Raw genomic sequence first — 23,021 nt, 5'->3', positions numbered from 1 at the left:
GATCTAATTAGTAATAATGCTAAAACTCTGGGCTTTCAAGATAATCAGGAACATTCTTGAAGCACTTTGGTAAGTCTCTCAGAATTTGTATAAAGGAACTGTTAGATATACAATTATATGATTTTGTTGAATATTAACTGTGTTCACCTAAATGAAATTGCTGCCATGCTACAGCTTAGAGCTTTCAGAAGAAAATAATGAGGTGCATTATGAATGCCACACACGCCAAAATAATATATTGTTGGTAAATTCAGCAGCAACATTATTTGGCTATATGAATTTTGAGGCACTAATACCATAGAAACGAAAATATTGGAGACGTCACAGTAAGTATATCAACTGTATTAACACATATTTAAATCCCACAGAAGCAAGTCATTAACATATTGGGACAAAACAATAGGACAAATAGATAATTTGATCAATAATGTAACAAAAATATGAAAGAATACTTGGAACCACGATTTGTGTGGTAAATAAACAAACATCATGCATTTTTGCTCAAGACTATGTTTCTATTAAATACGGGAAGCCAATCCTGTAGCTCGAGTGAGGATCTCATAATAATCAGATTCTTTTTACAAGGATAATGCGCATAATATTATTCAAGACTACGAATAATTGGGAGTTTTTATGATTGTCATATCAATTATATTCCAGATAATCACCTATAAATCTCAATGAATACTCTTATTCAACTGTAATTGACAAACTTTTGGCATCAATTTTGAACTTAAATAGTAATTCGACAGCTAATTTCGTATTTTCTATATATAGTTAAAAATAGATTAGAGGTGTCTAAGTATTCAAATCAAAATTGTGAATAGGAAAGTGGATTCACTCACAAACAAATAAACAAACAACTAAGCAAAGACTAAGAAGATAGTATGAATATGATAATACTAACAAAAATATCGATAACTATTGAGAAAAAAAAGTAGATAGACAACAATTTGGTATAAAACTTTTCATTAAAATCGCCCTCGTTTATCAACTGAAAAATTAGGTATGAATAAACCATAAATCGCATTTGTTTTCTTAAGATCACCAATTATCTTCTGTGGAAACCTGGAGCTTGGATATACCACTTCACATCTGAGACAAAAAAACCCAGTGAGTTGTAGTTCCATGAAGGAATCGATACGTGTCATACAAATAAACCTATCAAGTCTTTCTTGAACTAGACCTCTGCCCATGAAGAGTACTAGGTCCGTAGTGATCTTGCCGACTCCGTGAAGATCTCTCCTGAAAGTTGGGTTGCTTGAGAGTGCGGCAAACTCTATCTAAATATGACAAGTATCGTGCGAAAAAGTTAAAAAGCACTTTCAAGAGAGAGTTCAAGAACTCAGATTTCAAATTTGAAAAAACCGAAAGGTCGAAAAAGGAAATTCATTCTTGTTTCTTTGAACAGTTGCATGAGGGATCTTGTTTACTTCCGGGACATTATTTAGTGTTTTAGGTTCTTCGAATCGATATCCAATAATAATTAAACTTTCCTTAATTTCTGAATGAAGAGTTTTTAGAAATATTTTGTACTTGTTTGGGATGAATTATTTTGTTACTTTTATAAAGATATGTAGGATTTTCGATTTAAGCCAACTACATTCCGAAAAAAAAAACACTTTGGTTTTATTTGAATAAGTTATGTAAGCTAGAGACATTACAAATTTAAAATAGGATCCAAACTTGTATAATACACAAAAAATCTTGTATTCGATCAAAATAAAAGCAAATAGAAAACATATATTCTACACAATGTTTTCATATACGACGATGGATATTTCAATATTTTTTGTAAACGTTAGTTATAGTGTTTTGAGAGTTAGATTTAGTCGATTGTATATAACGATACTTTCAATATATATGATGTTTGAAAAGTATTGAGATATATTACATACAAACATGGTTTCAATGCAGAATATATATTCAATATGTTCGTTATTGCTCTAAAGGTTCTGATCATAATAAAGTGAGACCTTAACGGTTAACAATGTTTCGTCCTAGCGCTCTAAATTGTGCTCTAAATCCTTCTTCCCATAACCACATTATTTACATGTTAAACCTGGTCCAGTTACTGTGTCGCATTACGCTCTACTTTGGTCGAACGTATCCTACGCGTTAAGCTGGATCTTACTGTAGTCATTTCAAACGTATTCGAGAAGATAATAACGATTTTTCCACGTAAATCACTAACAGTTCTCATTATCTACGTTTGTTTTGTTTAACTATTTTCAGGACATCCTTTATGGCGTAAAATACGTTTAGAACGTTTCTGTAATTGATCTGCGTATGGTCATGCGAAAAAAATTTGAAAAACTTCATCGTTTTTCCACTAGGGTTCTTATATATACAGGTGACACAAATTGTATGTTAATTAAGGATAAATTGATCTTAAAGTTTTAACTTTATTCTTTTTCAAAATTCGTAATTGAGCTCAATACACTTTTTCATGCATTTTAACGAATTGTCGAAGCATTTTTTCCATTCCGATTGACGTATCTCCAAAACATGTGATCTGAATGCTACAACCACTTCTTCAGGTGTTGATCTCGCAATTTATTTTTTATCTACGGCAATAAGAAGAAATCATTAAGTGCCAAACAAACATTGTAAAGCGGATGACCCGTCTATTCAATGTTTCGACTGTTCATAAACGTTTTGGTTTGAACTGATTTGGTAGAGCTCGCATTCTATGATTGGTTTCTTTGATTTTTTCGAACACTTCTCACAAACAAATGGTGATGTACCATTTAGAATTGACCGTTCTACAATGCTCTAATTGAACGATTACAATTTTATTGGATTTGGCTCGTCTTAGAAGACCCATACAGTCGATTGTCGTTTAGACTTCTTTTGAAGCACTGCGATTGAATTTTTTCAACGTTTCTTTGCACTAATCAACACGAGCTTTTTAGAGCGATTGCCAAATTATGCAGTATTTATTGTAATTAAAAGAATATTTGGAATTTGTATGAAACAATATAACACGTGATTTGCGCAATCCATAACCACTCTCTCCAAAAAGTATTTTATTATTAATATGCCGCGAAACTTTTTTTAGAAATGAAAATGAAAGTTTACTTTCGCTGCTAGTAGCAATTATTTCAACATCTATATCAAACAATAAAAACGAAATAAGCTTTCATTACAACCAAACGTATAATCAAACGGCAGATGTTTAATCGAGATAATATTTGGTGAAATGATTATACCTGATAAATATGATCAAGATTGACTTTTTTATATAGGAAAATTGCGTATTAAACCGAAGAAAGAATTCATGTCAATGCAATTCTGTAAAATATATACACGGTGTCCCACGACGAGTTAAAACTATCTGTATATAACAAAATAAATGTGGTAAAATCACGAAAATTTCTACGTTTGGGTTTTCGGATACGATATTTTTAGCTAAAATAATTTCAAGGATGGCTGACTGTAACTTTGTTACTTTAAATGTTTTCCACGACGAGCTTAAGCTATCCGTATATGGCAAAATACTTATAGTAAAATCATTAAAATTTCTACGTTGTTAACTACAATATTTTCTACCGGAAGTCGACTGTAACTTTGTTATTTTGAATATAACACCCTGTATATTAATACAGTTTTGAAATCTACGTAAAGTTTTAGTATACTTTTGGAAAAATGCATACTATTTGTTGTAAAAAATTTGATCGTTGCAGACCCTTCTAAATTATTTTTTTACGATAGGATTTTACGTAGGATACCCTTAAAGATATGAAAATGGTTTTTATTTGGTTGCTTTTAGAATTCGGTCGTGGTCTATCTGGATATCTTGCTGCAAATAAAGTACATATTCTTGTAACAAACTACTAAAGGTATATATAAAAATTTAAAACTGATAAAATTGATCTTTTTTACAGACCTTTACAAAATAGAGAAAAGTACTTTTTTATTTATTAGTGCTTGTATCAACGGGTCAAAATAAAATTTAGACCACACCTGCATCTCTAAAAATGTACAGAAAACATTTAATATTTGGATAACGGTAAGGTTTAGGTATAGTATACATGAATTTACCCTATTTTTTTACCCCTGAATGCATTAAAATAGAAAAAACAGGGTAGTTCTATTTAAAAAAATAAAGAAATTTATATTTATGAAGTTAAACTTTGAATACTTTTTTGGGAATAGCATAAAATTATCAACTTTAATCGTACACTGTCAAACATCGAATTGATAGGTCATCCGTCGTATAGCCCTTGTTTGAAACCTGATGATTTTGATCTAAATATTTTGAAAAACAATAAAACGAGATCCAATCATAATTTTTTTTTCTATTTTACTATCTCAAAACTTAAGCAGCAACCCTCGTATTTCCTGGTTACATCTATGTATAATTTATAACCAAGCCCTTACAGTCAAGATGAATCAGACACCCTATCAATGTTTCATTTTACATTGAACCTTCTATTGCTAAAAAAATTTGAACAGTCAAATCAGCGGAACGAAAATAATGAATAAATAAACAGATTTTTTTCAATTGTTCGAAATTATCTGCATATGTAGTCTTTGGAGGGTCAGTGAAAGAAAAAATTCCATAAATATATAAAGGATTAAACAGTTTTTGTGAAAACCCAATTACTTTTTTATCAAACAATTCTGAATATTTCTCTTATGTTGATATTAAAAAAAATCAACGACTAGCGAAATAAAAATTTTTGTACAGGGTTAATATCTATTTTGAGGGATCTACAAGGGAGTTTAGGCATCACTATATCGTAATTAAAAATTCAAATTCTGCGTCTCCCTCAAGTTGTATTTTCGAAACCTCACGGCGACGCGACGGTCGATTGTTTCGAGAATAAGAAATTGGCGATGGGAAAAAGAAAATCAGAACTTCCAAGAACAGTAAAAACATCTATTTGATTTGGTGTGGTGCAGAAACCACGTGATTTTGTTGCTCGACGAAATTCACGTGAAAAACATTTTTTCTAAAACTATTTAATTTCAATCATTTGGTTCAATCTCCTAAATTCATACATTTACTAATTATGTGAAGTAAATAGACAATAATATACAACAAGTTGAATCATGTTAGTAGCAGAAAGTACAACAGAGCGTATTTTCTGAAAAATACTTCTAAGAGATAGGAACTGACTTTGAAGTTGTGCCGATTCAATCGAGTTATCACACATGTTAATCAAAGGGTACAACAGATGTTACAACTAATTTTATTCAGATATGATACCGATTTCAAACACAAGAGGTACATGTAATTATGATATTTTCTAGTATACGTGGGCTGTGATTTTTATTATCTAAGAGATGTGTAGATACGACAGTTCTAGAATAAGGAATCAATATATTCCATTTGAGACTATTTCGTTGTTTTTTTTTTTTTTGAAAAAGATAATATCTAACGAGTACAAACACCAACTACTTTTCCATTAGTACCCAATTGAAAGATATTTCAAGATGAAATATTCCTTGAAGAATTAGCTGCACCAAGCATATGAAATCCAAATATTCAAATAATGTTTTTTGATATTATTATTGATCTCACTTGTTCTGTAGAAATTTTTTCAATTATAAAGAATTTGAGAATCGCTTACGAATTCAGACAACGTGAGAGACGTAAATGATACTCTGGGCTCTGTAATTTATTGAAATTTTTGGTGATAAGTTCAGGCGCCTGCTGACCAAAACTTACATTTAAATATTCCCAGTCTCCTATGGAAAATGTTCTCGTTCTTATACTTGTACGTGTTTACAATCTACTTCTGACTGCATCAACTGCTAGACATTATCCATTATTCACATGACAAACTACAATTGACGAGATTAAATACTCTTGTTCATTAGGTCTGACTTATTGTATAAAAAAGCTAAAGCTTTCAGCTTTTTTCACTTAGTCGATCCCTCCTTTCAAAGCAAGAAAGAAAAACTTTGATAAATATTTTCTAAATTCTGTTTTGGCACACTTTTTTATTGACCCACTCCTAAACTAATTCTGTTTCTAAATCATTAGGGTATAGTTTTTGGCAGGAAATTAGCAGTTCCGTTTAAGCCGATGGTGTCAACTCAATTTTGTAAAAAATGAAAATTTCTCGCTAAATCTGTTATAGGTCTCCTGCCGTTTTGACTTACTCGAATATAAGTCTATTTATGACAACAAGAAACGTGTTAAGTCTGAAGTAATCACTCGCAGCCATCAGGTATTTTATTAAATCTTTTTTTTGATTGTGTTTTTTCCGATTCTTTATTATCTTCTTTCTATACGTTTAATTCCATATATATTTCTTCTAAATTCTCTTGTACAGCTATGAGAAACTTACGGAGTTATTCATAAAGATCAGTAACGGTGATTAAAACTTGTTTTCTCCGTGTAAACAACCCAAAAAATTGAGCTGCTGGTAAATCCAAGATTGCGCCTTCTCATGAGGTATTAATCAATTTAGTGTGAAATAAACTTATCATTCATTTATAATTTTGCTTCAAACTATGTTCCGATACCACAATATCTAAATAATCAATAATCTTTGATTGTGAAAAAGTGCTGTATGAATGAAGTTATTTGAATAAATCTAAATTTTCATATTAGACGCCAAACAAAGTTTTGGAAAGTTTAATTTCTATACTAATCTGATTACTACTTGTACTTTTAATTCTCAAATTGGAGAAAGTCAATATTTTTCCATTGCTAAAAGCTCACTTTGGAATTTACTTCAAATTTTAACAGAAATAACAGCATAAAAAGATCTTAAAAGCATCAACAGAAAACTTTCCACGGAGAATCAAAAAATACACTTTTCTTATTCGGAAGTGATTGAATCTCCCGAGGATATTTTATTTTGCGTTTCCAAATTTTTCCTTAAAATTCTAACGTTTTTCTGAAACTAATCAAATAAAATTTATAGGTAAATGCGAATTAGATAGAGAAATACATGGAAAAATTCCAATATTAATATATTAATCGCTGTGGTACTTGGAATCGATAATCAAACAATCTGGATGAATTTAAAAAAGGCTCGAGATTTGTGATGTATACGAAGAGAATGATGTAATTAAGTAATCGTACAACAACGTATAGAATCGAACTTAAACAGTCTGGAATCGTTTGAGAAAAACCAGATAAAATTTGATAAACCGTATTGAAATCTATTATTTTTGTTAAAACGCAATGAAATATGATTCAGTTGATAGCAAAAGATAATTGACGAAGTCCAGATTAACTGCTCGTGAGGTGAAATATCAAGTGATGTTGAGCCATTTTGGCAATAACCAAGGAGATTCTTTGGAAAAGCTTTTTCAGTGCTATATTAAAATGCGTTTTTCCAGGATTCATTCCAAACTACATTCGATAGATCAATTACAAATATAGTTTCCTTGTTCCATTAAATTTTTAAACTGCTTGTCCGTTATTTCCATTTTATGTTTTTGATTAAATACCAAAAGCGATTAAACGATGAATCTTCTTTCAAAATTGTTATGGTATTCACTTATTTGTGATCATTTGCTATCTTAATCATGATTAACATCAAGAATGAAATGAATAATAACAACTCAAATGGAATGGCTAAGAACAATGAGATATAGAATGGTATTGGAGAAGAACTGGGAAACTTGGACAAAGAACCCATTTGAACTCATGGAATATCAAAACATTAAACAGACATTCCAGACTAACAACTCAAATGGAATGGCTAAGAACAATTAGAGATAGAATGGTATTGGAGAAGAACTGGGAAACTTGGACAAAGAACCCATTTGAACACATGGAATATCAAAACATTAAACAGACATTCCAGACTAACAACTCAAATGGAATGGCTAAGAACAATTAGAGATAGAATGGTATTGGAGAAGAACTAGGAAACTTGGACAAAGAACCCATTTGAACACATGGAATATCAAAACATTAAACAGACATTCCAGACTAACAACTCAAATGGAATGGCTAAGAACAATTAGATATAGAATGGTATTGGAGAAGAACTAGGAAACTTGGACAAAGAACCCATTTGAACACATGGTATATCAAACATTAAACAGACATTCCAGACTAAAATCATGATTAACATCAAGAATGAAAAGAATAATAACTATTGAGATGGACTGGCTAAGAACAATTAGAGATAGAATGGGAAGTAATGATATTGGAAAAGAACTAGGAATTAAAGATGCGGTTAAAGAGGTTAGTAAACGTGAACGAGATTGGGAGATCATGCTGAGGGATTCCAGAAAATAGAGGAAAACTTGGGCAAAGAACCCTATTGTGTGTGTACATGTTATGTTAAAACATGAAACAGATATTTCAGACTAAATTGCTGAGTAATATAATGTAGAAAAAGTGAAGCTCTCCATCACGTGACTCAATCTATGTCTACATATAAACTTCTTCTATTAATATAATCAAATATAACATTGTTAGATCGATTGTCTTCTTCACAAGACCAACTACAAGACATACGTAATAGTTCCTTCAAATTGACAGCAATAATCGTTGATATAGATAACGATATAATTGAAGTAACTGAATTTGACTTTTGAGTTTTTGTGAGCTTCGTTTTCTGCGTTGTTTCTTGAGAATTTTTAGATCGAATGTTGAAATCAGTTCTTAAGAACTAATTTAATTTTTAATTTTATTCCTCATCAGTCAGTACGGATATAATACATTTTGCAAACTTTTGACATAATATGATAACTAAGAGACGGGAAAAGTACGATGCTATTATATACTTATTAGTGATAAATAGAGTTTTGAACAAATTGTAAATATTTGTAAAATTTTCATAAGGCGTAGGATAATAGTATGAATTTATGAAATTATTGTATTCTTATTGGTCTTTAACAAGCAAGGAAATTCTAGAATTTATCCGAGCATTTAAAATTTGAGAATTTCTGTGAAGAAAGGGTTGAATCAATCAGCAGATCATCATTTGAAGTTTGTTCTTTAAAAATAAGAATCTGATTGCTTGAAATGAGTTGTACAGATACAAACTTTTACATGGACCTTCATTGAATGAATAAATGAATATTTCTAAATGGTTACTATGATGACAGACTACTTTTGATAGATAAAAGTGTTCGGTATGGATTATCAATACGTTTCAAATTAAAAAAAGTGGAGATTTGACTCATTTTATTAATCAAAGAATTGAAAGTAACATGGAACGATTCACCTAACACTGTTTCATCGTCCATTTTACTTCCATGCTCATTCAATTTTCTTCTGTTTCAAGATAAATTTCTCCACGTCTAGCATAGCGGCAAATATTTACGTACACGTAAAATGAACTCCACTTATTCATTTTGTGGCGTACATTCGTGAAACTAACACCTTCCTGGAATCATCTTCGTCGCTCTTTGATTTGTTCACGATTTGAAATATATTACGAACATGGAAAACCGGGCGTCGATTTCCAAAAGAAGTTTCATTGCAGAATATAAACCCCAAAAATAGATTGGTAAACGATCGGTTGTAGGAAAAATATTCGGAATAGCTTGTTATGTGAAAAATGAACTTCGTTGAGTATATTTACTCAAACAGATATATATTGTATTTAGACTGTACCTGGTGTGATACATATGACGCGTAATTAATTAAAACAAAGTTAATGATTCTAAAAATTGTGTTGCTCGAGAGGCAAGAACGGGTGAATATCTTTTTATGAAACTAATGTTCAAAGTGACACTCTGAGTTCAAGCTTATATGATTATTTCATATCAAAGCGTGCGTATATAGTTATTCATATAGAGTGAGTATTATGTATGGAAAGCCTCAATTATCTCGAAAACGGCTTGTACGAATTTTATAAATTTTTGTGTACAAGGGTCTTGGGATACGGCCGGTACTATGGTGGTATTTACATTGTTGTCAAATATTTCCTTTTTCCGCTTTTCGCTTTTCGAAATCCTTCAGGAATATTTTTCATCTTTCAACGACCATCATAACTAACAATTTTGTTTGTAATCTAATGTTTTAACACTTAATGGACTATTCTAATTGATCCTATTTGACAACTATATGAATACAAACAAAAACACAAAATTTATTCACAACCACTATAAAATTAATTAAAATCTCCGAAAACAAACAATTGATCACTAACGACGTCCAAAAGAAAATGAGTTTTAATTTGATATTTAAAATGTCTACTTCACTTTAAATTCAATGTGTGGATGTTTTTAAACCATTAAATTGTTCTCTTCTTATTTTTCTTTTTTTCATAATGGCACTATTGGTAAATTGAACATATCTAAGAGTTCGTTGAAATTATAATGAAAAGTTTGGCCGTACATCTATGTCAATTGAACAGTTTTTTCTTAATTTTCTCTAATAAAACTATTAAATAAAATAATTTTCCAATAAATTGAATATCAAGAGCCAACTACTTCATCGTTATTAGTAGAAAATATATAGTTTATAACCTTAAATTTTTGCGTAAAGTGAAACTTGGCAATGTAGCTTAAAATCTTGTGGAAACTATGAGATATGTTTGTTGTTACAATAAATATCGCAAATAAAAGATTCTTCGCTTTTCGGAATTCTTGAAAAATATTTATTATTTTTCATCAAATGTTTGCCATAATTTCTGAGTTATAGCTACAGGAGGCAACAAGAAACGTCTAATATCTTTAATAATTTATATCCTAACCGAAATCCCATATATCTTCTGTCTAAATTAGTAGAAAAGTTTAACGAAACTGGTTCGGGAAAAGATTTATCCAAATCAAAAAAACTGCATCAACTGAAAACAAATCTTTAGATCTTGGTGTCCTGTTAGAAGGACACTTACATTTAAAAAAAAACATCATTATCAGGAAATTTCAAACAATAAGAATATCCCATAAAACAATATCTGGCTACAACAAGATGGTGTTCAACATCACTATGCTTGTGTGGTAAGGTAATACCTAAGTAATACCTAAATAATGGGTTTACCAGAAGATGGATTGGAAGGCGCGGTTTTATCGAGTAGCCCCTGCAATCACCCTACATGAATCCTTTGGATTGTTTCCTAGGGAGTCACTTAGGAAATATCGTTTATAAAACAAAATATGCCAATATTCAGGAATTAAAAGATAGGATTACCACAGAGATGAGAAAAATTGATCAGTCATTGCGAAATATATTGGACAACATTTTGAGCATCTGCTGTGATCGCCTTTACTGTATATCTTCTATAATTCGTATTTTTTCACTAAACAAATGTGGATCTACTCCTAACATGTCACAAAAATTTGAAGATTTATCTTCAGTTAAATATTTTACTGCATCAGTTTCGTTAAACTTTTTACTAACTAACTGACACTAGACCTTGTTGCTAGATTTGTATTAGCACATAAATAATCAAACAATATTCAAATTAAACGAGTTTATTCAAGATTTTCTCGAAGAAATTAGCAGAATTAGAAATAGAAAAGTGAGAAACCTCATTCTGGTTTAGAAATTATTGAAAATTAGCTATAAAGTGGACTAAAATGAGTGGGTAGTGAAGCAGTTGGATAAGTATCCAGATTATGGAAAAAAAATGGTTAATTACGTTTTAACATCTTATTTTTAACTTTTTTTAACTTATATACTCAGGGTATTCCACAATAGTATTTAACTGTATTTCATAAACTTTGAAGAGTTTTTCTAAAATGATTCATGTATATGAGCCATAATCCAAATTAAGTTTCAAATGTGAAATATAAAACTATTGTCAGTTTTATAAAACTATAAAGTATAATATTAAAAATTGATCAAAATAGCTATGTTTCATTTAAAGTGCACTAGAGAAGGAAAAATAATTTTTTTAGGTAAATTTTGCTACAATTGGTCCTCAATATTGATTTGAATAGCAGATGGTGCTGAGATTGTCCTGGATACTAACTTGCGATGTAATAAAGTATGGTTGAAGAGTAAGCTGCTACTTAAGTATGGCAATATTTATGTCAAATCTGACATTGATAAATGGTGAACGTGCTCAGAACGTGTTGTCATACGAATGATATTTGACTAGTTTACAGATACTTGAAGCTTTTGACTTGTTCAAAAAGTGGAATTGAATCGCGAACATTTTCTTGCGATGATTTTCCATGTGGATTAAACTGATCAACTCGCTTCGAATTTAATGATAAAACACCCTCTTGAGCTATCGTTTTTCGCTGTTTTTCCAAATTCAATCCTGGTCATCACTTCGCTACAGGATGGATTTCGTTAAGGTTGTCCAAAATCGGCTGTTGTATCAGAAAACATCGATGCTGTGCCTGAACTAAATGTCAAGATCGCCATGTGAAATATTTGGACATTAATTCTATTCTCATACATTCAATATTGCATGAATTTGTTCGCTTTGTATGCCTAATAATTTGACAATCGCTCAATAAAAAGCTAGTGTAGATTGCTGCAAATAAATGCTAAATTAATTCAATCGCGATGCTTCAAAAGATTGTCACAGACGACTAATCATGAATCTATATTTAATTGCCAGTAGTATTCGAAAAAATCAGGGAAACAAATCACAGAAAAAAATTATTCTTCACCACAACAATGCGAGCTCTCACACATCAGTATAAAAAGTTTAAACAGTCAAAAGAACTAATTGAAAGGTTATCCGACGTACAGTACTTGTTTGCCATCCAATGATTTATTTTTATTCCTGCAGAATAAATTGCGAGATCAACACCTGAAGAAGCGGTTGATGCGTTCAAATCACATGCTTTGGAGGTTCAAACGCATGCAAAAGTGCATTGATTTTAATGGAGAATATTTTAGAGAACAATTTGTCTTATCCAATTATAAAAATTTTCATTTGTCTATTTTAAAACTTATGTAGCAAATCTCGTATAACAAAGTCTTCAAAATACTTAAGTGATTAATGAAAAAATTGGGGTGATGAAATATTGAATCAGAAACGGGGAATATTTTTAATGTAATCGAGAACTGAGAAAGATTGTTCGAATAACAAAGTACTGCCGAAACCTGCTTATCAAATCTTTTCAATTCGCCAAAATCAGATAGCAAGTACTGTGAATCTTGACGAGATCATCAATTCCTCAAAAAGAGTTTTTGACGGTGTTATGTTAGAATCATTTGTAAATTAATCTGCAGTATTCATTATTATCACATGAAAATGGGCGGCCTGCAGAAATTGTTTACAAAACAGTCGCTGACCACTGGAATATAGGACTCGGGCCGCGTACAGCCCGTGGGCCACGTTGCTGACGGCTTATTTAAATCATCAGTAACAATTAATTGTTTCTCCACTTTGGATGTGGATATTGGAAACAATACTTCGAATTTCATGGACAGATAGAATCGGAAATGAAGAAGTTTTACGCAAATTGTTAACACAAAGAGAATTATTGACTACCATAAAAGCCCGCAAATTAGAGTACTTCGGTCATGTAATGAGAGGACAATGATTCGAACTCCAGAGATTTATTCTGCAGAGGGTAAGAGAGGTATAGAAAGACGAAGAATATTATGGCTGCGAAACTTAAGGGAGTGGTTTAACTGCACATCAAACCAATTGCTCGATCGTAGATAGGTAGATTGATACTTAGTAACATTTGAATTGGAGATTTTTATTTAATAGAGCTAGTTCAAATTCAAATTCAAATGTTGTGTGCTGTTTGTTATTGTCTTCCATTCCCTTATATTTTTCATGTTGGGATAATTAATAATTGAAATCATATTCACAAAAAAATGTATAAATTTCAAGATTATATTTCTAGGAAACTGAAAAACTTAGAATCTAGCTCACAACGTGATTGAGAAATATTAACGATAAAAATTTATCAATTAAAATTTTTGGAAAATCTTAAACTGAACTTAAATTGGACAAAAAATTTACCAAAAAATTGGAGTATAGTTTTTTCTTGACAAAAATATTCTGTAACCGAAAGTCACTTATTGATTCCTCAATTTTGAACACAAAACAATAAAATTGATATCAAACTATTAATTTCAACCCAATAAACTATTTTTTCCATCTATAATAATATTTAAAAGAGGATGAACTTTGTTTTGAAATATGGTAATTACTTGAACAATAATTATTACCATTTTTGGTATTACTATTTGCTATTTTATACCAAAAAATAATTATTTCATGTCAATGAAAAGTCAAAAATTTAAATAATTAATCTGAGGAACATCTCATTTCTTTAACAAAATTAATTTCATTCCTCTAATAAACATGTAGGCTAAGTTAGAGCAAAAAACTTTATTGAGAACGTAATGAATAAAGTTTTGACTTGAAACAACCCGGAACTGGATTACAAAAAATCAGTTCATACCCGCAAAAATGTAAACACGTAATAACAAAAAAATCAATGAATTCAAGGAATTTAAAGTTTACATACCCGCGACATTATTTATCAATTTTATTCTAAAATTTTTGGCTAGCCAACGAAACATGATTCTAACTTTTATGGAGTGCTATACCTCTAATAAACATGTTGGCTAAGTTAGAGAAAAATTTATTGTAAACGTAATGAATAGAGTTTTGACTTGAGACAACCGGAAACTGGTTCACCAAAAATTAGTTTATACCCACAAAATGTATACGTAATAACAACAAAATCAATGAAATCAAAAAAGTCAAAGCCCACAGAAATTGTTTATCAATTTTAATCAAAAATTTTTCACTAGCCAAAGAAACAATGTTTGAAAACTGTGTATATCTTTTTTCAAAAATAAAATACTGATTTTTATTTCATACTTGATAACAAATCGTCTAGTCAGTTATTTGGGAAACCACCCATTTCTAAGAACTTATATAATTTTTTTAAATATCAAAATAGAACTTATATTTTACGAGAATTGGAGTACCAAACCCATACGGTATCATGAAAATATCTAGAAATAAAGGAGCAGTTGCTTTTTTTCATTCATTACTTATTTAGATACAACTCAATAATTTTCTTGTTGAAATTTCCGTGAAAAAATACTTTTTGAAAAACTTACGTCGATTTCTGAACAGAGAGTTTCGCCGATAAAAAGATGCACACTCTGTATTCACCTGTTGAAACTATAAAGTTGATAACTTTGAGAGTGTTAGAGTTCTTGCAAACCCTTTTATATGACGCCGCGACGCACGCCGGCGCTGCCACCAACAAAAGGCGGCTCATCTACAGGAGCATCTGTCGCAACAAGTTCCCTCAGGTAATTCTCCGTTTTTCCAAAGTGAAAGCGTTCAATTATCACCTGATTATTTCAATTGGGAATAAAAGTGTGGTTATGAAAAAGTATACGAGGAGGTGAATGTTTTTAGCTTCACAACACTAGTCATTTAAAGATAAGAATGAGAAAACAAATTTATCATATAGAAATGAAGATTTGGATTGTACAAAATAATTTGTATAGAACAATCAAAACTTGGTATTCAAATTTACACTATAAATAATTTTCATATATTTCAAAAAAAGTCTTCATTATATTTTCTCTCGAGCTAATACAAACAAACCAATTCCTTAGCCATCAAAATATAAAACTTGTTAAGGTTTCGAAAAATTTTTGGCGTGTTCCCTGAAGCGGATTTTTGAGTTTAGAAAAGATGAAAAAGTCATAGGGTGCCAAATCTGTTTAATAGGGTGACAAAGCGATGATTCTCGTTTCTTGTTTGGCAAAAAAATTAATCTGTATCATGCTGGAATGTGAAGGTGCATCATCGTGCACTTATGTCTTCAGTCCGGGTCTTAAGCCCGAACGAGGATTGTTAAATTGCTCTGATGAGACGTTATGAAGTCGAAACTAGTCAGTAATTACAGCCTTTCCTTCGACAAAATGGTCGATTGATATCACGCTCTCATTATATGTATATAGAGATGCTACAAAATGTATTAAACTTGAAGTTTTAGAGGGCTGTTTGTGATATAATTTTTTTTCAAAAGTATTGTATAGCTGGATAGATTTCATACTAACCGGTGGTGTAATTTAAGATAGTATGCTAATTTACGCTCTATTTGCCAATTTCAACATTCTTATCTCATCTCTGGCCCTTTTTCTTACTTAATGTTGGTAGCCGTGCTTACTAATTATACTACGCATAAAGTACAATCTGAATTCTTGTTACGAAAGACAAACAAAACAGAGATATTATAAGTAAATCTATTCCTTTTTCACAGAGAAAACGAGACGATATTATTTGCATTTATAAAATTAAGGTTTCGTTGAGTTTGCGGTATAAATATCAAATTGCCAGTTCCAATTCGGTATGAGAACGGCATCCACATGGTAAATTATAGAAATTAATTGAACAAATACCGACTACAGTGATGGCTTTATATTTTCATACCTATATTAAAAATATATATAAAAAAACGAGGATTGAAAATGTTCAATCAAATCTTGATGATTTGGGGAAGACATCGCTAACGATTGTGTTAATCATAATATTTTAATTAATACATTGCAGTTCAGGGAAACACCTCTCGTATGGTTCAAGTCATACCTTATCAATGGTAAGTAAGTTGTGAGGTTTGATACAAAGATGTCTTCTTACAAGCCAATAGAATGTGGAATGCCCGAAGGCTCAATACTAGGCGCTATTTTGTTTATTTTTTTTATAGTGAATAACACCACCAAGGACGTCGTTGAATCTGTAAAATTCTTAGAGCATGATGTGGAGAATTTCTTGAAAATGGAAGTAACATATTACCGCCTTATACAAAAAATTAAATTCCTCTTGTTTTGAGCTGAGATCAGTTTCCAAAGAACTGAACTTATCCACCTCCTTAAGTTTATTATGCCCTAATTGAGTCGCATCTCCGATATGCCCTTCCCTTCTGAGGTATGTGTGGTGCGACTCAATTTGAGCGAATCTTTAAACTACAAAAAAGAGCTGTTAGATATTCACTCGAACTAAACAGCAGGTCTCACTGCAGGGACTTCTCCAATTTTAGAAAGGTTGATTTTACTCTCCGTTAAGAATTAGTTGAGGGTTCAATATTTTACAATGAAAAAAAATGCACAATCAATTGCCAATTGAAATCGATATCATATTTTCCCCCATTTCGCAATAATTTGAGGGAATATTTACTGAAATTACTATTCTAATAATAATATTTAAATCTGGGCAAGTTGCAGACTGGTTCAATTTTTGCTATGAACATATATACGATTTATATACTAATTACTACCTATTACTATTACCTATAATTTTGTTACTCATTGTAGTTTTCTTCTGTATATTGAAATTTCATTTCACTTGTATCATTAGAAGTAAACTTAGCACCTAATGGCTATTTTGACGAACAAAAAGGTTCTAAAATATCTGAATATCGAGTTGTATAGTTTTTCAAAAATTCTTCCGGTTTTTTAAATCAGATACAGAACATATTGTATTGATAAGCAAACATTCATTCCCGTTTTGACAGGTTTAAATTTTATTAAAACATCTGAAGTCTTTTTGATTTCTTTTAATCGCTCCCAAGATGTAGAATTTCTAAAATAATTTATTCTTTAGCGTTTCTTTGTTAAGTTGGAATTTCTGGAACCGTTGGTGATATTCATACTAAATGCACTGATTACACTGTCTAACGCGCGTTTCGATAACCAAGTTATCGTCTTCAGTAAACAATTTACCTTCAGTCCCTGAAGACGATAACTAGGTTATAGAAACGCACATCAAACAGTGTAATTGTGAGTGTTGGTGTAGTGGTGGTGAAAACAGTGTATTCAGCCTCTCTTTATATACGACAAACGTTCCAACGAAATTAATTTTTGGGGAAAGAATACTTAGAAACATCGATTCTAGATTTCCAGGATGAATTATTTATGAGGTTTATTAGGGATTGAAAATAATATCATAGTCTTTTATATGAATAAAATTCTGGTTCTACCGGTCCTGTATGAGTTTAGTTTCGTCAAGGAATATTTCTCGGAAAACATTTCATGAGAGATTATAATTGCTGTGATTCCATAGCCAACCTCTGATGTGGTTACGTAGACATTATTGTACATAATGTCGAAAACTGTGAAGTGATTTAGCTTCAAACTATTTCAACTTTCATCCTTTCACGAAGAAATCAATTTTTGAATACCTAGTTGTCTAATACAGTCTTTCGATAAGAAAACACGATTTTATTATTCGAAATAGGCTTCCATTGTGATTATCTCAGTCAAATGAAGAAAGAAAAGGCTTTATAATGGTTTTTACTTAAGTTCACTGATTTTTAAGCTGTAAATTACTTGAACAAACAACAAACTCACAACCAAAAATCTTTTCGTATCTCAAGAAACTGATGTCTTGAAATAATTATGTACTCCAACATACTTTGGAGACAAATTACCTGGTGTACATCATCCCTTAGACTTTTGTTTTGATTTAAAATCATAGTGGTAGACCTCATTCCCATATACAACTAGGAAACAACACATAAAGTCTTTTATACCTTTTATAAACTGCAGCTATAAGATACGGCAACACGGGAGTGAATATTCCAAATCTGAGATTGCCATTATGAAGTTTGACATATTAAATGGTGAACGTACTCAGAACGTGTTGTCATACGACTACTATTTGAGTTGATTACAGTTACTCAGAATTTTCGCGCGATGATTTTGTATGACTTTCGACGTGGATTGAACCAGCAGCAATGTGATGATCAAATCGCTTCGACTTTTGGTGATTAAGCACAATCCTGAGCTACCGAATTTCATTGGTACCGTTTCGAAATAAACAATAATCGACTGTATGGGTTTTTCAAGACGAGTCAAATCGAACAAACGTTTTGAAGCAAATGGTCACCTGTATAACTGGACAATCGCCACCGTTCCATTAGAGCAATCTAGAATAGTCGAATCCTAACGGTTCACTAGGATTTTTTTGCGGGAAGTATTTGAAAAAATCAGGGAAGACGATTCTCAATCACGACAATGCTAGTTCTCACAAATCAGTTCAAACTTCTTTGAACAGCCAATACATCGAATTGATGGGTCATCCAACGTACAATCCTGGTTTGGCACCCAAGGATTTCTTCTTATTCCCATATATCAAGAATAAATTGCGAAATCAACTTTTTTCTACACTTGAAAAGTGGTTGATGCGTTTTAATCACATGTTTTGAAGGTATATCAATCAGAATGAAAAATATACTTCGATCCTTCAACTATTGCTCCAAATGCCTGAGTATTGTACCCCAATGCAAGTTATTTTAAAAAACAATAAAGCGGTATCCAATAATAAATATTTGTCTGTATTTGCCCGTCTCAAAACTTGAGTAGCAACTTTCCTATGCTTAGAATTTAAACATACGAATAATTCAGCAATTTCTTGATAAATATTACTTAGAGACACTAAAATCCAACTCTGAGCATTTGTAAATTGAAAACTGAACGTTAAATGTTTTTTTTTTGCAAGATGTGATCTGTTCGAACAGTCGTTCAAGAGTAATACGCTCGGCTATATCTTACCATACTCCAAGCTTCACTATGCAATTCAATTCTATCTTCTCCCCTTCCATACTTTCATGCTAAAACAATGAAGGTTTGCATGAGTCCTACAACTTCTTCTGCCGCATCCGGCATTTCCATTCATAGATAGCTTCGTCTTTTATGTTCAATTCCTTCCTTCCAGATCCTTGAGGGTCTTCCTCGTCTTCTTCCATCCTGCGGTTGATCCTATCCATCCTCATCACATGTCCGTACCAGAGCAGTTGCTTAGTCTGTATTCTCTTTGAAATCGTGTATATTCGACCTGTTCTTTTTCGTATATCTTCATTTCGTATATGCTGAGTTCTGGATATCCTGCACGATCTTCCCAAGTAGTCCATCCCCACAGCCTCCATTATTTTTTCCTATCTATCTACTCCTTGACTTTTCAGGTATTAAACTACCTACTTCAGAATTCCATTTGCAGACTTCAAATGGAATTCTGAAGACATTTCAAGTAATCACTTCTGACTTCGATACCTGCTGGTTCTCGTTTTGGCAAATATCACGCTTGTTGAACAAGATTTTATATGTAGTTACGTGAATAACTATATTTGACACATTTTTATTGATAAATTCTTCATTTACTTTACTTCTGCATTGAGTTTTGTACACAAAATTTTAAATAAGTGTGAACCGTTATCAAGATCACCATAGAAATCGTCGACATGACCCACTGTAATTTTCATCATCAACTACCTTAGGCATAGTTGATAAAGTGTTAATAGTTTTAGAGTTCAATTTTACGATTTCACGTCCTCATAGGTCGACAAATTGGTAGACGTGCGTCCTTTGTAGAAGAGGAATAGTCTTTGTTGAAGTAAGAAACTTTTGTGATTAAAACACCAACACAGCCAGCTCCAGGTGAAATATCATTTTTTTTAATTATGCTTTATGGGCCGCCGACCCTTTATTACAAGTGCAGGAAAGGACTGTGAAATTGTTTCATTAAAAGTAATTATTACGAAAATGCAAGACATTTTCGTGGTGTAAGAATATTAGAAAGCATAATTGTGGATACTCATTTTATTAAAGAAAGTTGATTAGATTTGTTTGAGATTACTTAGTTAAATTGAGAGGGTTCAAAGGATAAGTACAAATACTTGTTGTCTTATGGCCATTAATTTTAGTTTCAGTTATTAAATACTGTGAAATTTTGTAGGTAAGTTTTTACTATTAATAATTTCGTAATTATATTGAGCTACTCACTATTTTTTTTAGTTTGCGGCATTTTCCTGAAGTTTTCCCCCCTATTGAAACTTTCATAAAGCAACTTAAAATCTCAAAATCTCCAAAATATTGGTGTAATATGGAAAAACCACTCACGTACCATCTACTTATGGTAACAAGAACCTGACGATAGATTTCTTAGTCAATATTTTCATAGGCATTACTCGGCGAGTACGTTGGGTAACAAGTAACTGTTTTGGAAATTTTCCTCATTTTGTAATTGGCCCAGGAACCTAACCCAAGGTTTGCGGTGCCCTAAGCAGCGTTATCCACAACTCTGAAGTCCAAGAAGTATGTTTGTGCTTCCTTTGTAAGTCGGGATCCAGTCCCACTGAGCACAGTTCTCATACAGAAAATCTGTTGACACATGGTACCGCTAGAAAAGTTTCAGAGATTGTACGCCTACAAAGTCTTTCATGTTTTCATGGGATTATTCTGGACGAAAATATTCGATCGACTTCCTTTTAAAACCACTCTGCACGCCTTCAATCTTTCCTGGCAAGAATCATGTTCAGAGGTACTGACATGCAGCCTGGGCTACCTTTCTGCCTCTGTCTTGCAACTCTCAATATTCTCCTGGATTTTGATCATCATCATTATATGATATGGATAATGATATGGAAGAGTTCATCAAGCCGATCGATGAAGTCCGTCTCTAACTCCAACTGTCTTTAAGTGTAGCGTTTCGTGTTTCCCTGATGTCTTCGCCGCTCTTAATGTAGAGTTATCACTTTTCTCACATTGTTCTCGCCCGTCGCTCTCGTCCATTTCCTGTATGCACATTGTACTCCAGATGATGAAGTACTTGCACTCTTGACGGTAATTTTGAACGGCGGATGATACACCAGTGTGGTGTATCATAAACAGTGGCTCTCGCTTCAACTCATTTTGCATTTGAAACTTGCTGTTATTTGATAGGAATTCGCACACAAGACCTAACAACGCTACACCCGAATGTCCAACGACCGCTTGTCGATTGTTGGCTGCGCGACGTCTTGCAAGCCCGACTCGGAATTCTCGTGTTCGGGCACACTAGAAACTTCCCTAAACTCTACAAAATGCATAATGAGCAATTGCCATATCTGACCAGAGCAAAACATTTCCTTCAGGATGCTTTTTCGCCGTTTCATTCTTGTCAAAAGTAAAATATGTCTCGTCGTCTCTAATAATTTCTAAGCCTTTAGCGGGCGAAAACTCGTTGTCACTAAGACTTCTAAGTTTCGATTTTTGTTTCATTTGATGTTTTTTAGAATATTTGGATGCCGATTTTTTTGATTTTTGAACTACATTATATTATGTTATGTACATGATTCTTATCGATTCCCAATTTTCTGCCAAATTTTCGGAAGCTGACTCCCAGATTTCGTTTAGCCCTTTGAACCAAAGCTTCTCTCTCCTTTTTGGCTTTTTTTGCTTTTCTGCCTGATCCTGGCTTTCTTTCTAACGAAATATCTATCACAACATGCAGACAGATATCGTAAATTATTCGTCTGGCTTTTCCTATTCTTACAAAGGGATTGAATGTAAAGGATTTCTTCAGATCTTGAGTTTATTCATAAAATTTTGTAATTACTTTACGTCGTTTTTGTTTTTGTCCCCAGACGTTTAGGCATTAGACGTAAATGATATTCATATCGTTATGAGACCATATAACTTTCGATTACCCACCTTGTATATAAAACATGAAAACCAAATTTCAGTATTTCAACATGAAATATAAATAAAGTGTTTTTAATAATCTGACTACAGTACTCATTGGATGTCAAGACTATTAAGAATACACGATGCGTGTATATGCTGTCTTAAATACTAATCCTAAGGGACAAATGGAATCGTTTAACTACGTGAGTTCCCGTCATGGAACGGCCAGTTTACAATAAATTTTAACGAAAACAGTATTAAGTAAAAGTTAAATAGGTAGATTTATGATTCTTCTCAGTCACATGAATATAAGATAAAAATTAGGTAATCCGAGATGATAAGTTAATTTAGCATAAAATAAGAGACATATTGTATAACTTAATACATGATTAACAGATCTTAAAAGATTCATTCCCTTTAGGAGTGGCCAGATAATTCGATACATGTATACTTAATTCTATTGATTCCTTGGTTATTTCAATGCAATTCTTTAAAATTCTTTGTCTTATTTGACAGCTTTCACGTAACTGTTTGCTCTGCGTATGTTACATTTTTATTCCCTTTGATCTAAGCAAAATATCTGAATATAATCACAATATTCTTTCAATAAAAACCGCCGGAAAAGAGATGCTTCATATTCAGCAGTAAAAGTGTTCTCCAATAAAAAATTCTGCACAGTCAGCGATAATGATAAATATTTCTTTTTGTTTTATTCCAAGAGGGAAACATCTCAAAAGTAATTTACTGGACAAACGCA

General features: G+C 32.0%; 2 protein-coding genes across 3 annotated transcripts in view; both read right to left on the bottom strand.

The window, feature by feature from the left end:
* LOC130448380 (uncharacterized) overlaps window positions 1-15,009 on the bottom strand; it is a 52,950-nt gene extending 37,941 nt beyond the window's left edge. For both annotated transcript variants that reach the window (XM_056785741.1, XM_056785742.1), the window contains exon 1: window positions 14,927-15,009. The gene's annotated coding sequence lies outside the window, so the exon portion shown is untranslated. The remainder of the gene's footprint in view (window positions 1-14,926) is intronic.
* The window catches only part of LOC130448378 (pyrimidodiazepine synthase-like), a 445,274-nt gene that overhangs the window by 258,704 nt on the left and 163,549 nt on the right, over window positions 1-23,021 (bottom strand). The window lies entirely within an intron of this gene.

The sequence above is a fragment of the Diorhabda sublineata genome, chromosome 8, assembly GCF_026230105.1.
Source record: "Diorhabda sublineata isolate icDioSubl1.1 chromosome 8, icDioSubl1.1, whole genome shotgun sequence".
Classification (NCBI taxonomy): domain Eukaryota; kingdom Metazoa; phylum Arthropoda; class Insecta; order Coleoptera; family Chrysomelidae; genus Diorhabda; species Diorhabda sublineata.
The sequence above is the reverse complement of the archived record's forward strand: the minus strand, read 5'-3'. Positions and strand labels throughout refer to the sequence as shown.